General features: G+C 40.3%; 1 protein-coding gene across 1 annotated transcript in view; it reads left to right on the top strand.

The window, feature by feature from the left end:
- Positions 1 to 16,466, top strand: part of CPE (carboxypeptidase E) — a gene marked incomplete at both ends in the record, with an annotated part of 89,288 nt that overhangs the window by 50,410 nt on the left and 22,412 nt on the right. The gene's annotated exons all lie outside the window — the stretch shown is intronic.

Raw genomic sequence — 16,466 nt, 5'->3', positions numbered from 1 at the left:
AGCAAGCTTTTCAGTTTGATGTAATCCCAGGTGTTTTTCTTTTCTTGACTTTCTTTGCTTTGGGTGATGAGTCTTTAAAGATGTTATTGTGATGTATGTCTTGTAGTGTTTTACCTATATTTTCTTCTATATATTTTATGGTTTCAGGTCTTATGTCCAGTTCTTTTATCTAGAGACTGGACTTCTTGGTGGTTAGAGAGGCTGGTGTGGGTCTTCTCACGGATGCCAGTAGACATACATCTTAAAAATTTATACCTGAAAGAATATATTAAAGCAACTGCTGGATGTCACTTGATGGAAAACCCATCAGACAGAGGCACATCCAAAGGGAAACAGTGAGGGAAATGCAGGTGCAGAAACAGTTCCTGCCTGCTCACCGCTCTGACACCAATTGCTCAGTTATTGTTAGGGTGCCCTGGATAGCTTTGGAGGGCCAGGTTCATGACTGTTTGCCTTGCTAATCCTCGAAGCCCCTGCACTCTCAAGCTTCCTGATTTGGTTGGTAATTTGATAAATAGTGCAATTTTTTTAAATGCCCAAAGAAACTTTCGAGTTTTGTGTGCCTGGGGAATAGAGAATAGGTAGCTCAGACATATCCTAAGCTCCTGAAGAAGCCTGGTGGACAATTCTTGGTGGGTCAGTTTTCCCAGGACACAGGACTTCATGATGACTCAGTCATTTTGCTGAGGAATGATGCCAACATTGGAACGTCCTGCTGTTGGCTGGCCCTGGAGCAAACCAGGGCAGTACTTGAGTTTTGAGGATATACTCATGTCACTGAGATGTGATTTCTATAGAACATTCTAGAACCAACAATGGAACTTTCAGGGTGGATATTTTTCATGAGATTCTAAGCTTCCGTAACTTTCAGTTACGTCTCCTGTCACGTTTGGGATTTCATTACAGATCTTTTTTGTTTTCCTTCGGCTGCATTCCAAGTTCACCAAAATTTTGGGTTTGGCTTTCTTCCCCAGTTGTTGGGTATGGACTGTGGTTGAGGACCTATAGTTGTTTTGGTAAAACTAAAATGACCATATTCCTCCAACCTGTGCTCCTGCCCCATTTTGTGTGTGGAGGTGCATTCAGAGTCACTTTTGTAAATGGTTCTAATCATGATCGATTATCTCTGCTAGTAAAACTGGGAGTATGGAATGCATTCCTCCTTTTGTATGAAAGATAGCTTTCTTTTTGTAAACACTTATTATTTAAATAGCACTTGGGTTTGGCAGAGCCGCCTAAAATTTTCCTGCTAAGAAAAGTCTCTTCCTAGAGCAAAATAATGTTTTTATTCAGGAGCATAACTATAGCTTTCACTAGGATATTCACTGTACTGCTTCCAGATTTCCTTCCGATTTTCCTCCAACTTATCTTCCTTGGATGTAAATAAAGTCAACATACAGGAAATTCATGCAAAATTCCAAATGCAGTATCCACATTAAAACAATAAAAGATAAGGTGTTAGAACCATGCTGCTGAACTACCATTCAATATGGTAACCTCATACTATTTAAATTCAAATTAATTAAAATAAGCATAATTAAAAATTCAGCTCTTAGTTGCCCTCACCCCATTTCAAGTGCTCTAGAGGTACTCTGCAGGACAGGAAAGATACAGAAAACACAGAAGAAAATTCTGTGTGCCTTTGGATGGGAAGGTGGTCAAGTTGATTGAAATGAGCCAACAATAAGGAAAAAAAAACACTCAAGTTCCTAAAGAGTTCTTTTATTACAAAAGTCAGTCTTTCTTTCTCCTTCTCTCCCCCACTCTGATTTTAGCAGTTGCAAATATTCTTTCTGCACTCAGTGGTCCACAGCCTAGCAGCCTGGCACCCTCGGGAACTTGCTAGAACTTCTGGCTCAGGCTGAGCTCCAGACCTCCTGAATTGGAATCTGCATTGTAACAGGACTGTCAGGGGATTCCCAGGGGCGTCCACATTTGAAGAGTTCTGCCAAATGGGAGAGATTGATACCAGCTATATTGTTGTCTTGCTGGAAAGATGGATTAATTTTCCAGACCCACTTAAGTGCCACAGTTATTTTTATTGCTCTTAGTAAAAACTTTTTATTTTTATTTTATTTTATTTTTTAAAGATTTTTTTAAAAGATTATTTATTTATTTATACAAGCACTGGGCACAGTCAGAAGCGCGGGAGGGTGAGAGAATTCACCAGAGCCAGAGTGGGGAGCAGAGCAGGCAGAAGGACCGAAGTACACTGCTGAGGGGAGCAGCGGGTGGCAGGAGAGGTCTGCGCGCCATGCAGGACCCTCCTCCGGTGGCCGGGGAGCAGCCGGGGATCGAACCGGCACCGCAGAGGCTGCGGGCAGCTTCGCAACCCAGCGCTCAACCGCTGCGCCACCGGGGAGGCCCAGTAAAAACTTTTTAATTGACTTGTGTAGCTTTTAGGTGTTCAGTATAATAATTCAATGCCTGCATATAGTGAAGTGATCACCGCAATCAGTCTAGTTAACATCCATCACTGTATATAGCTAACATTTTCTCTCTTGTGATAAGGACTTTTAAGATCTAGTCTTAGCAACTTTCAAATATGCATTCTGGTATTATTAACTATAGTTGTCATGCTGTACATTGCATTTCCGCCATTTATTTTATAACTGAAAGTTTGTACCTTTTGATCCATTTCATCCATTTCATGTCCCTCTTTTTTTTTTTTTTTTCCAGTTCAATATACTTTTATTACAACTTCAGTATAGTTGAAGTTTACAGATTGTTTTATACTGAGTGCCTTTCAGGTAAGCTGTTACTTGTTGAAATAGGGGGAAGCAGGATAATCACATGGATACATTGCCTCCAAATCCAAGTTTTGCCTTTGTGCTAAAATATCACTAGGGCACTTTAGACACTAATGGCCTTGAATTCAGTAGGGTCTGGGTATCCTTGACCTTATATTCTTCCATGATCACATTTGACTTGTCTTATTGGGATCTGCAACACTGTCAAAAAAACACAAAGCTAGGCATGAACATTTATTTTAACTAAAATAAATGCTTTATATGCCCAGGACAGAGTCTGATGCAGTAGGTGGTTAAGTATTTACTAAAAGGAAGTGGATTTTAAAATACATATATTTTATTTGGAAAAAAAGTTTCATTTTATAAGAAACAAGAAAAGAAAATAGAAAAAAAAATGAATGAAATTATATATAAGGAGCTTATAGAAATAGCCTCTATATAGTTGACTTGTTCAGACACTCACAAGGATCTCAGGTTATAATATATCTGGTAAGTTCTCCGGCAGTGTTGTAAAATATTTGGTATCACACAGACCTCTTGTAAACTTTCTAAGCTGTGAAGTCTTTTATGGCAGCTACCATCGTAAAACAATGATGTTTGGAATCCTTCATCTCTCTATCAGTAAATATTTGAAAGAGAATTTGGACACAGAATTCACAGGCTTTTTTGGTTGATGTAGAACCTTGTATTTACTAACTACTGCCTTACTGATTTCTTTAGTACTGTCATTAACTAGACAATAAGTTACGAGGGGTTTCATATATTCTGGAATGCCATTAAACTCATCAGGAGTTATAAATGGCATTTGTTTAATTTGTTTTGGGGGGAGTTTCTTTGTCGGTCTAGGATCCTCAGTTTTGCTTATTATTCTGGTAAAGACCTGAAGTATATACCAAAGATCTGGCTACTGCATCTTAAGGCAATTGGGGTGGCATGTCTTCTTTGTTCAATGTTCCATATCTTTATACTCTTCATCAAGGGGTTCATAGAGTTCTTTTTATAAATATTTATTTATTTATACATACAAGAACTGGGGTACAGGCCAGAGATGTGGGGGTGAGAAGATTCCCCAGAGAGAGAACATGGGGGAACAGAACAGGCAGATCTACTGAAATACACTGCTGAGGGGAGCAGCAGGTGAGACAGGAGAGGTCTGCTGCTTCACGTGGATTATCTCCCTGGCTGGAGATCGAACTCATGTTGTAGCGGCAGGTGACTGCATAATAGCACTGTGTCTTTAACCCCTGCACCACCAGGGAGGTCTGGTTCATAGAGTTCTTTTAGTGAATTGTTGGTTTGTTTCTGAGACCAAATTTTCCAATTTATTTAGAAGCTCACGTACTATTATGAGCTCATTTTCTGTTTTAAAAACACAATCTTCAAGGTATGCTCTTGACTTTGACCCAGAATCTTAACTGTGACTCTGGGTTGAAATTCAAACTGCCCCCAAGGAACCACATCTCCATAGCCCTTTGGAAGATTCAGGGGCCCCAGCTATTCCTGTTGGAGTTTCTATGGTCTCAAATCGGGAAGATGGTTTCTATTATGCTAACAGTGGGACTCGTGGGCAATATTTCCATTTATTGGTTGCCTACTAGTTAGTTGTTGGACATGGTGTGCAATGTCTTATTTATATACTTATTTAATCCTTTCAGTAACTCATAATTGAATTAGTAAGCCAATTTACAGAAAAGAATACGGAGTCTAAGGTAAGGGGTTAGTTGTTCAAGCTTAGGTATACAATCTTAGAGCTGAAATTCAAGTCCAAGTCCATGCTCCACACTCCCTCAAATTTTTTTTTTTAAGAGTGCTTTATTGTCACGCTGCTGTGTTCCATTTTCACTAAGGATGGACAAGTGAGTGTACTTGGGATCAGAAAAGAAATCTGTGTACACACATGAGGTATGCTTATATTTATGGTGGTTGTGATTTCCCTTTTCCCTCATTCTGACTTATTAGTGCTAGTTATAATATTTCTTAAGTTTTGTAAAGTCTTTGCATACTTTCATGGTTTTTTTTTCAAGTGTGAGGGGAGAAAATTCGTAGTTTTATTGAGATCAAATTTTTAAAAAGTCCATAACCCATACATTGTCAAAAGTCATTATTCTACTCAGTGTACGATCAGAATTCCTGGAGGCCCCTGAAAGTCCCACCTACACACTGGCATCATTGAACTGCTCCCCATAACTAGATTTTCCCTGTGCTTACCTCTTAATCTTTCCTTCTTAGTCCTGGAAGGACATCAGAATCACCTCTAGATCCTTTAGAGAATACAGATGTTCAGGCTGCCATCCCTTTTGGAATATGATCTTTTAGAATGAAGCTCAGAAATCTGTGTGTATAAGAAATCCACAAATGACCCTGAGCTATGGTGTTATAAGCCAGTGCAATTTTTTTAAAAAATTTTTGAACAAAAGAGGATGTTCAAGCCTGCTGTGGGGTGTAATCTCTTGGAAGGAGACCTAGAGTCAACTCAATGCTCCCATGGGAGAATCTTCACAAGCTCAATCCTGGCTTTCTATAATGCTGAGACCTGCAGAAAGATCCAGAGAGCTCCATTTGGCTCCCTTATCTCCTTTAAAAGATTCTATTGCATTGCCTACTGCTTCTGAGACTGGCATGTGTTCAGCGTTGCAAGTCTTTAGTTATGATGTTGAAAAAATAACATCCTGAAGATATTTTGCAAATCAATTTGACTTGAGAGAGAGCAGCTTCCTCAGAGGAATTTTTTGGAGTTCACGTTGGTTCTGGGAAGAGATTGTTCAAGTAAGCTTTTATATTGCTGTTTTTGTTTTAGGTGGTTAATGTTGCTGTCACTTTATCTGTTCATTAGCAAACTGAAGTTTCTCCAGATTTGCTGCCATTGTTTGACATTGTCCACCCACACTGATTCTGATGACATCACGTTTACTCATCCTCTCATTCATTTGAAACTGGCTGTGCTGTTCATTTATGGGCATAAAGAGATGAGTTGTGGAATAGAGTTGTGTTTTTCCATTCCTTTTTGTAATCATGTCTTAGTTCTACCATTTTCTCTTTGCTTCAGATTACTACCAGTGTTGTCAACTAATATTTCTTGAGAACTGTAGCTACATAGGATAAGCTTAGAAGCTCGAATACCCAATCCTTTTTCAAAGAAAGGATATTAGTTAAACCTTTTTTTACTGTGAAATTGTAGGGTGTTTAGAAGATCATTTAGTCCAACCTCTACAGCATATCGCTGAAATGCTTTTTTGCCTTTTGGGAGATTAATAACTGCTAGAAGCTGTTCAGTCTCCTGACAGCTTTAACTGAAAGCAAGTTTGTTTTTCAGCTGTTTCTCTCTGTGCCTTCTAGTCACGATTCTACTTTTGTCCTTTGGAGTTTTGCAGAATGAATCAAATCTTTCTCCACTTAACAACCTTCAGAAACTTGGAACAACATCCCCCAAAATGAAAATAAAAAGAAAAAAGAAAAACTTGAATAACCTTCAACCTTCAGAAATGTGATGTTGAATCTGAACTTCTGATGTCATGAAATGAACTTTTTTTTTAATTGAAGTAATGCATTTTCAACATTGTTTTATTTTAGAGGTATGGGGTCTCCTCCTGAATTTCTTATGGACATTATTTTCCAAAACAGACATACAAAGCACAGCCAAGTACACTAATGAGCGTGTCAGCAAAGGCCCAAATAAATCATGATCACTTGTCATAAGCCAGGTCCATTCGTATTTTCTCTCTCCCTATTCTTAGTGCCAGATTGTGTGACTGTTTTGTTCTTATCCCCGTAGATTAATTTATATAAATTTTTTTAATAAGATTACTAGTGAAAGATGGTAGACTCTTCCAAGAAGTTTATTCAAAATAACTAGAAATGAATACTTTTGAAAGAGGTTTTACTGTCACCAAACCATCTATCTTCAGTAAATAAATCCACAAATGCATTCTGGTAAGCACTTGATATAGCCCATAACTTTTGTACTTAAAAAATGATCCTTTGTCTATCTTGATAATTAATATCTACAGAAAAATTACAGATCAGTCTCTGTTTTTTGGATTTATGGATTGAAATTTCTTGATAATTAATATCTACAGAAAAATTACAGATCAGTCTCTGTTTTTTGGATTTATGGATTGAAATTTCTGTGTTCATGATGGTCTTTTTATTTCATTGAGGTGCCATTGGTTTACAGCACTGTATATGATTTAGAGATATGGGTTTATACCTCTTTAGATACATGTTGCCACACCACACCCACCACCAAAGCACCCGTAATCCTCTCCATCGTCCACTGAACCCTTCCCCACTTTACTCCTGCCTTCACCCGACCCCTCATGATGTTTTTTAAATAAGTCAGAGATTTCCCTGAAACTAAGACTTTTGTTGACACTATCTCCTGAGATGATAATAATAATAAAGAACTTCACATTACTAGTTTTAAATAACTAATTTCTGTGATTTTTAAAATTGTGACTTTCTATGAGCATGCACAGAAGGTATATTGATTTTTTTTAAATTTTTTAATTTTTTTTAAAAGATTTATCTATCTATGCACACAAGAACTAGGGTACAGGCCAGAGGTGTGTGTGGGGGGTGAGAGCACCCACCATTGACATAGCGGGGAACAGAACAGGCAGACTGACTGAAACACACTGCTGAGGGGAGCAGCGGGCAAGCCAGGAGAGGTCCGCTGCTGCCATGTGGGTAGCTCCCTGGCCAGGGATTGAACCCATGCTGCAGCAGCTGTGACCAGCTTCACAGGCTGCGTCCCAACCCCCTGTGCCACCAGGGAGGCCCAAGTACATTGCGTTTCTGATTGGTAAGATAATCTTGTAGGTCAAGACTATAAGAACAGCAGTTTTGTTCTTCTTTTTTTTATAGAGGCATGTTTTATTTATTTATTTGGTTGTTTGTTTGTTTTGTTTATACAAGCACTGGGTACAGTCAGAAGCGCGGGAGGGTGAGAGAATTCACCAGAGCCAGAGCGGGGAGCAGAGTAGGCAGAAGGACCGAAGTACACTGCTGAGGGGAGCAGCGGGCGGCAGGAGAGGTCTGCGCGCCATGTGGGACCCTCCTCCGGTGGCCGGGGAGCAGCTGGGGATCGAACCGGCACCGCAGAGGCCGCAGGCAGCTTCGCAACCCAGGGCTCAACCGCTGCGCCACCGGGGAGGCCCTAAGAACAGCAGTTTTGAATACCTGTTAACAATGGTTGATAAGCGTTTTAGAAAAACTATTTAATAGGCTAAAGTACAATTTTTTTATTGATTTATTATGACTAATTTTAGAGCAAAGCCTGCATATAATCCAGTGAACCAGTAAGCTGCTAGAATAATCAATTATAGCAAAAAAAATACCCTTACTCATCTTTACTTTCCTAAATTTCCCCCTGACTTAACGAATAATGGTATAGTGCTTTGGAAAATAGCCTTCTCTTAATGCAAGAAAGCACCCAAACTAATTATTTTAATTTTTCCTGCATAATATTAAATATAAGGAAAGTGGTAGGGTAGAGGATAGTCTGATTATATTTCTTATAATGTGTTTGAAAGCCTTCAGATTTCTTAGATTCTAGCTTCCCTTCCTGGAGAACACGTGAGGAAACTGGAAACTATCGCCAATAATTGCTCTCCATATGCAGTGCTTGCTGGGCTGGCTTATGAGGCCTATTTTTCATTTTCAGGGAATTTGTGAGTCAGTTGACCTCATAGTGCTAGTTCCATATTGGCCATGGTGAAATATTTACACCATGAAAATTTGCAAATGCTATAGACCAGAGCTGGTTGTTAACAGAACATCATATTATGGATATTTCTAAAAAGTTTCTAGCATACTTGTGTGAAAATAAATATTTTAATTTTCGAAAATTGTATGTACTTGTTAATAATGGGAGCTGTGACATTGTTTAATGGACTTGTAAGACTATAAATGTCTTCTGATCTTTTGTTTACCTCTCTTTCTTCAATTAGGATCTTATTTTTTTTAAAGATTTTATTTATTTATGCATCCAAGAGCTGGGGTGCAGGCCAGAGATGCAGGGGGTGAGAGGATTCACCAGAGACAGAGTGGGGAACAGAACAGGCAGATGGAACAAAGTACACTGCTGAGGGGAGCAGTGGGCGAGTCAGGAAAGGTCTGCTGCGCCATGTGGGTTGCTCCCTGGCCTGCTGGGGATCAAACTCATGCTGCAGAGGCTGCGGATTGCTTCATAGTTTGGTGCTTAACCCCTTGCGCCACCAGGGAGGCCCAAATAAGATCTTAATAGAAACATCCTTGATATTATATATAGTAGAACTTTAAAATTATATGTAATGGCTAATACATAATTAATATTTTCAAAAGTAGTTCTGTAATGCAGCTCTGCAGAATAATTCTTTAATGTAGTCTATTATAGTTGCCTATTAAAAATCAAGTGAAGTAAGATTTTATTTTCAGTATGTTATTTTTAAAATATGACTGAAGGAAGAAGTAAGGGGAAATAACATACTCTTTAATATTCTGTTATTTCTTTTGCAACTTTTTAAAATTGTTTTGCCTCTTCTTGATTTCTTTTCCTCCCTTCTTTTCTTTTCTTTTCATCTCTTCCGTAGAAATCTGTTTTTATAACATACCCACCCTCTTGCATTGTTAATTTGATCCCTAGAGATTTTCATTTCTTTTAGGAAAATGCTCAGCATTTTAAACTGCTAAAGTGTGCAAAAACACAAGCCAATTAATGATGCTCTTACTGACAAGTTCTAGGAAACTTTCAGGGTTTGGTTTCTGCAAGAATGATTTACTGGCTATAATAGGTTAGAATGTCAAGCAAGTGGAAACAATTAGTCGCACTAATGTCTTAACCCCTGGTTTACCACTGAGGGAGGAAGAACATTGATTATAAGGCCTATCTGTTCCAAAGATGTTTCCAGCTTGTTTGTGCAGCCATTTGTAAGTCAAATCAGTGCAGTGATGGTGCTGTGTGTATAGTTGTTTGTGATCTTCTTAAGGTCATTGATCATATACATATTTTACCAAATCTTTGAGAAATGGAGCTTTATTTGGGATGATTTCAGTTACTCAGCAATGAGTGTAAAATGTTACTGTTACACTCCCTGACCCAAAAGCGTGGGTCTTTTGCTGTCTAGGGAGGGATTTCACAGAGAGCCCTAGGTATAGTTGATTCAGGCAAGATTTGATTAATGGCTCATGCTAGAGGGGACCAGTGCTGGAAAGGAACATTTGCCTGGAGAAGGGACTTAGACGGAGAGATTTAAAGGGTAAACCCATGAGAAGAGGAGGAGAGCAGTATCATAGATTGATCTGAGTTGGGCAACGCCTGGACACACTGCCCTTGCAGGTCTTTGGTGTTTTTTTTTTCTTTTTTTTCAGGAAATTGTGAGACAATCACTAGTCATGACCTAATGCCTTTTGTCTAACATGGCACCGATGCCCACATTGTTTGGACATGATGTTGGGACAGAGCTTGCCAGTCTAGGATTTCATCCACTTGTTCAAACAGCACTTTGGAGGATTTGCAATACCAACTTGCTGTTGCTTTACATTTGCCAGAAACGTGTATTTTGAAATTGTCACTGACTCTAAGAGTTATGACATCAGGTAATGTATGTCTTTCAGATGCATGAGTGGACTTATATATTTTTTTAAAGATTTATTTTTATTTATACAAGAGCTGGGGTTCAGGCCAGAGTCACGGGAGGGTGAGCGGATTCACCAGAGACAGAGAGGGGAGCAGAACAGGCAGACGGACTGAGGGCACTGCTGAGGGGAGCAGCGGGCGAGACAGAAGAAGTCTGCCTCACCATGTGGTATTCTCCCTGGTAGGCCGGGATCGAACCGGTGCTGCGGAGGCTGTGGACAGCATGGCACTCAACCCGTTGTACCACCGGGGAGGCCCATGTACTTATATTTTGACAATAATTTGAGGCTGGAGTAAGAACAGCTTCATCTCAGTGCTACACTTCTTAACATAGATTTTCATGCTTTACAAACTGCTTTCACATTTGTTTTTTTTTTTTCATTTCCATTATATATTTTCCCTTTGCTGCTTCCTTCTGTATCGGTCATTGAATAATTACTTCTAAGATATGAAGAAGGTCTTAAAAGTTAACTGATCAATACAAGAACTGGGGCACAGGCCAGAGGTGCAGTGGGTGAGAGAATTCACCAGAGACAGAGTGGGGAACAGAACAGGCCAATCCGCTGAAATACACTGTTGAGGGGAGCAGCGGGTGAGACAGGAGAGGTCTGCTGTGCCATGTGGGTCAGCAACCTGGCCTTCGATCGAACTTGAGCTGCAGAGGCTGCAGATAGCTTCAAAGTGCAGTACTAAACCCCTTGCACCACCAGAGAGGACCCTGGCAGCTATTTCTAAGAGCCAAAAGTATTAGATGCAGGAAGACTCACCAGTGGGTCAAATTCAAAGGGTGAAAATAAATGTTCTTATGTGGGTAAGGAGCTCTCTAGTCACTTTGAGACCATTAATTCTTACCCATTTGGGAGCTTTACCAGTCTCCCACAACTTCATCCTTCACCAGCTTGATAAACCTAGGGGCTGGGGGCTTCTGGAGTGTAAAATACTTACCTTTTATTTTTGAAGCAATGGAAATTTCTCCTTTCCCTTTTATTTTCCTAACCCCCTTCCCTCCCTTGATACTGATACATATACAGTTGGAACAAATTCAGGATTACAAATTTGGAGTTAAAAATCATTTGCTGGGCCTCCCTGGTGGCGCAGCAGTTGAGCGCTGGGTTGCAAAGCTGCCCGCAGCCTCTGCAGCACTGGTTCCATCCCCGGTTGCTCCCCGGCCACCGGAAGAGGGTCCCGCATGGCGCGCAGACCTCTCCTGCTCCCCTCAGCAGTGTACTTCGTCAGTCTGCTTGTTCTGCTCCCCACTCTGGCTCTGGTGAATTCTCTCACCCTCCCGTGCTTCTAACTGTACCCAGTGCTTGTATAAACAAAACAAACAAACAAACAAATAAATAAATAAATAAAACATGCCTAAAAAAAAAAAAATCATTTGCTGTTCTTGTTTGGAATTTGTTTATTTCTGATTCCAGTAGAACCCTGGATCCTATTATTATTTTTTTTTAAATATAAGTTATTGTTTTGTTCTGATGAGCACACAGACTCATTCAGGTACATGAACTGTATTAGGATACAGGTGACAGGACAGGAACTCAGCCCCTGAGGAGGAGGCTGGTTTGTTTCGTGAGCTAATTCTTTTTAAGTGATGGCTTCGTAGATGATGCTGTGCCTTGTGAGGTAACTGGAAAACAGCTAGTGACATGAAATTGTGGAAAAAATGGATGTAACTTTCTGAGCTGATACCATCCAGTCTTGCAAATACAATAATTCTCCGGTTGCAGAATTAGGAACTTGAGAGTCAATGCTGAGAAAAATGGAAAATGAATTAGTGAGTGAATGAGCAACATAAGATGAATGTAAAAACAACCATCCCTAAGTGCACTGAGAATTGTTCTTGCTGCCTTTTCTCCCCGTTGCTAGGAGAGAGATGAGCTAAGGTCAGGCTAATACGTACATTACCAACTGAATCCACAAGGAGTGACGTACTAGTTAAGCCTGGAATATGTTCTCTGCAGACACGGTAAACAGAAATGCGTATGTCATCCATTTAATAGCCTGTGGTAAACTCCTCTAGAATCAGAGAAAAGAAACTAAGTGATGGTGAAAATCTATCCCGTCTTTAAATAAATAGAAGTTGCACTTGACACAGAGGGTTATCCTAGTTTCTAGTTTTATCCCTCTTTCTGGATTAAGGATTCTGAATACAAGGTTTCTTCAGAAGCCTTTGTTAAGACTTTAAAACAAAAATAGCCTTAGGGAGCTGCTTGCTGGAGAGGTTTTGTGGTTCTCAAGTGACCAAGGACATTAATCTTCTTCTTGGGAAGTCAGCTGTCAGCTGTTCACAACACTGCGCCTTCATTCCCAAAGAAGTGTTTCTTTTCCTGCCGAATTGGCTACAGCAGCAAGCCCGGAGGCCTCTAAATGTTCCTTGGACTGCTTGCCATTGATGTGCCTTTCAGCTATTCATTCATTCATTCATTCATTCCATTCACTGCTTCAGGAAGGCCTTCTGGGTGCTGCTGCACTGCCATGTCCTGGACATGCTTTGTTGTCAGTTATCTGCTGGGAGGAGATTTTATTATTATTTTTATTTTTTTAAGATTTATTTATTTATGCATACAAGAACTGGGGTACAGGCCAGAGATACAGGGAGTGAGAGGATTCCACAGAGACAGAGTGGGGAACAGAACAGGCAGATTGACTGAAGACACTGCTGATGGGAGCAGTGGGCGAGACAGGAGAGGTCTGCTGCACCATGTGGGTTGCTCCCTGGCCGGCTGGGGATTGAACTCCTGCTGCAGAGGCTGCAGATTGCTTCATAGCATGGTGCTTCACCCCTTGTGCCACCAGGGAGGGCCTGGGAGGAGATTTTGAAGGAAGACCATTCATCTATTCATTTATTCATGAATTTATTTAATTTCTATTTGTTGTGTGCTTACCGTGTCTCTTTATGCTGGGCAGAGGGTGATAACCTAGTGAGCTAAAATCAGTACCATCATAGGTATTAAAAGTAACAAAGGAACTAGACTTAGGCTAAGGATACACTAGGAAAACCATATTCATTCAGTATCAGAAGGATGTGAGGCAAAAATGTGTTAGTAGATTGCATCATGTGCAAGAGTCCTGTGGTAGAAGGAAGTATAGTTGAAAGATGGGGGTGGATGGAGGATGGCGCCTCAGGAGACTAGAGACGGGTTAGCGAGACCACACAGGGGTTAAAGATCTTGTAGAGAATTTGGTCTTTATGGTGAAAACAAATTGAAAGCTAGCTGATGGATTTTTAGGGAGAGCCCAGATGAGTATGGGGTTTAGAAAGATCACTCTGGTTTTGGAAGGGAAGAGGGCCAGGATGAGACCAGAGAGGCCATGGAAGTATCCACATTAGACCTTGGAGCTGCTTGGTTATGGATTCAACATTCCTTTGTCATTACTTCACTCCTGAACACTGTTCTGTGCACATCTGTGTCCTCTTCCAGACCTTCATTCCTTGATTTATTTGCTTTTGGGTCCGTATAGTGTCTAATGCCAAGGTTTGCATATATATATATATATATATATATATATATATATATATATATATATATGTATGTATTCTACAAATGCTGTGCTTAAACTGTGGCTCTTCTTTGTCTCACAAGACATGTCAGTAGGTTTAAAAGAACACAGCCACTTGCATTCTGGTGATAGCACTATCGTGATCTAATTTGTTCTTGAAAACTGCTTTGGATTTCATTTCCATACATAATGTCATTATTACTACTATCTCCTTACATATATAATAGACATATTGAGGAATGTTTGTTCCTAAGAAAGAGAATGCCTACATAATTGAAGAAGTGAAACCATATTGGAAGTTTTCTGACTTTGGTAATCATGATTTGCAAACATAAATAAATAAAGCAGCAATAGGGAGTGGTGCAGACTGTGGCAGAACTAGGAAATAATTCCCAGCCCAGAACATTTAAATAACAAAATATAATGTGGTATCCAAACAACATAGTGGAGGGTGAGCAAATTTGGCTAAGTGACTATGAATTTGCTATTTAAACTTTAAATGATTAAAGACTTTTTTTTTTTAATTCAGAGGAGTAATAGAAAATTTCACAGTGCTTACTTTATTCTTTGGGCTGTGACTCAAGCTCTTTTAAGTGATTGGAGACTCAAAGCTATGTTGGGGTGAGGGAACAGGACAGGGTGCATCCAACAGTGCAAACTTCTCAAATAACTTTGGGAGGCAGGCATCTAGTACCCTCTGGCTACGTGGTCTCTATTTCCTTTTGGAATGGAATGCTACCATTTCTCCTGCCTCAACCAAATGAATACATCCTGTAAAAGGCATGGAAACACATTAGTTTGACAGAAAGGAAAAAAGGCCATGATGATGTTTGAAATCAGAAGCAAAGAAAATACTTCTTATCTTCTGGGCAGGTCCCTAGGGGTAGTTTTATTAGAGACTTTCACTCAAAGCAAAAAGTGAGGGAGTATAAATAGCACTGGTCCTGTTCCCATCTGATCCTTAGATTAAGATTAGTTTAAACTCAGGCTGAGAGGTCACACAAGGACATGGTTTTCTCTGGTTGACAGTCTTTTAAATCACACACACACAGGAATCTCATGCAAAGGGTATTTAGATAACATATTTCCAGGAGAAAAGTAATTTCAACTTCTGTTCTTTTACCAGGGAAGAGCTGTGCTAGTGATTTAAAAATATGGGAGAATCCTTTCCAGGAGAAATTGGGCCTATGGGATGGGTGAAATAGAAAGGAACAGAACAACAGGATTCATTAACATCACAGCTGCTGTTCTCTGCAAATTTATTACTCCTTCTATAATTCAATGAAAAGCAGCAGAAATGGGCAGTGTGATTTATGTTTGGGTTCTGAGCCCTTCAGCAAAATTTAATTTTCTTTCGGTTGTACTTATAGAATAAAAATAAAAATATCTGTCTTTCACATTTTAGTGAACTGTTGTAAAGAAAAAATTAGAATAGATATGTGATAAGTCACAATGACAGGATAATGGGATATATTATTATTATTACTAGTATTTAGAGCAAGAACATAGCACTTGTTATCTGCCTTGTACCGTTCTAAGCGTTTATACTCAATATTTCCATTAGCTCATATAATAAGCTAATGAGGTAAAATCGGTGGTATCATTTGATAGATGAGGAAGCAGAGTCCCAGAGACATGAATTTGCTTGCTCAAGGCCAGCCAGTGAAAACTGGGGCTAGGCTTTGAACTTATGCAGTCTGGCCTTGAAGCCAATGCTTTAGGGCATAGACTTCTAACTAAATGAAATCAGCGTTTGTATCCTGGCTTCATGGGCTGTGCAGCTGTAGCCAGGCCTCTTCAGCAGTCTGGACCTCAGTTTGTTCATTGGCAATTAGAGATGGATAAAATCTACTTGTAGACATTTGGTGAGGACTAAATAAGAGAACAGCCCAAGTTCAGTGACTGACGGATAGGAGGCCCACAGTGTGTTATTACTATTAGTTATTGAGGGTGGAGTGGGTGTTTTTCTGCCCTGCGTGCCATAACCCAACTCCACTGGTTGGGTCATTTTAAACAATAGAAATGGGCCTCCCCGGTGGCGCAGTGGTTGAGCGCTGGGTTGCGAAGCTGCCCGCGGCCTCTGCGGCGCCGGTTCGATCCCCGGCTGCTCCCCAGCCACAGGAGGAGGATCCCACATGGCGCGCAGACCTCTCCTGCCGCCCGCTGCTCCCCTCAGCAGTGTCCTTCGGTCCTTCTGCCTGCTCTGCTCCCCGCTCTGGCTCTGGTGAATTCTCTCACCCTCCCGTGCTTCTGACTGTACCCAGTGCTTGTATAAACACACACACACACACACAAAAAAAAAAACAATAGAAATGAATTTGCTCGCAGTCTGAAACCTGAAAATCCAAGATCAAGGTGCTAGCAGGGCTGGTTTCCGATGACATTTCTCCTGGTTGGTGGGCCTTCTTCCTGGGTTCTTCCATGAAGGTCAAAAGGTGAGGGTGGGGAGAGAGGGAGAGGGTATGTCTTTTCTTTTCTTATAAGGGCACCAGTTCTATTGGATTAGACCGCGCACTTATGAATTCATTTAACCATAATTACCTTTTCTAAGATCCCAGCCCTAAATACAGACAACTTTAGGAGTTAAGGCTTCAATG

The sequence above is a fragment of the Talpa europaea genome (assembly GCF_964194135.1).
Source record: "Talpa europaea genome assembly, chromosome: 4".
In the NCBI taxonomy this organism is placed as follows: Eukaryota; Metazoa; Chordata; class Mammalia; order Eulipotyphla; family Talpidae; genus Talpa; species Talpa europaea.
Note: the sequence above shows the minus strand (reverse complement) of the source record. Positions and strands in the feature narration are given on the sequence as shown.